The following is a 949-nucleotide window of genomic DNA, read 5'->3' as shown; positions in this document are numbered from 1 at the left end:
GTAACATCACCACTTGAAAAATGCTGATTTCCTAATTAAGAGATTTATTCAAAACGTCGAAAAAAAAGAAAGTGTGGAATATTCTAAGTATATATAGTATATATTCTAAGTATAGTGCATTCCAAAAAATTCTCCCAGCGTGAAAAATATCGCGCGCTTATTTTTTTTAATATTGCAAACTTCTTCATTCAAACCAACATTAATGCACGAATCTAATCGGCAAAACATTTTTTGTTACAGAAACGAAAACAGAACGTGGCTGCCCTGATCGGCGGATCGGTGAGTCAAACAAGAAAAATATTGGTAATAGAAAGACAAAAAGTCTTTTCATATAATGCATGTTTATAAATCAATGCGATTTATTTTGTTATGGTGTAGTGTGTGTATGTGCCGTGCAATAAAGCACATTGTTCGAAACATTTGAAAGATCGCTTTTACAAATAATAATATTAGTAATAATGCATTTTTATATAAATTTGGCAAATTTTCAAGTATTTTTCTTCAAATGCATATATATTTATTAATTGTATGATTAACTTAGATTATTGATTGGTCAATGATTTTTGTTGAAGAAAATTTTGATTAATTAAACACTAACTGGCAAGTGCCATTTAAGTATGGAGTACGCTCTGATTTCAAAATTTTTTAAAATTATTCAGTTTTATTGATGCGATCTTCCAGGTGTCTCGATTAGTACGCCAACGCGCAGAAATTGCGCCACAGAGATTGCGCTACAGAAAATGCGCAATCACATCACCCGCCTCGATAGATCTTCCGCCGGTCGTTAATTTTCTCAATTTTCTCTTTCGCGTGAGCTCGCGATTGCATTTCGTAAAGTACAGAAATCGTTATTAAATAAAATTCGATATCGTGCGGCATCTGCGCGAAGCGATCTAACGTGATTACTTAAACTGCTCGCGAAATTAATTTCACGATCGTCGAAAAATTT

This window comes from Odontomachus brunneus, unplaced genomic scaffold (assembly GCF_010583005.1).
Source record: "Odontomachus brunneus isolate Ranch 3 - 2012 unplaced genomic scaffold, Obru_v1 Obru_scaffold_019, whole genome shotgun sequence".
In the NCBI taxonomy this organism is placed as follows: Eukaryota; Metazoa; Arthropoda; class Insecta; order Hymenoptera; family Formicidae; genus Odontomachus; species Odontomachus brunneus.
The sequence above is the reverse complement of the archived record's forward strand: the minus strand, read 5'-3'. Positions refer to the sequence as shown.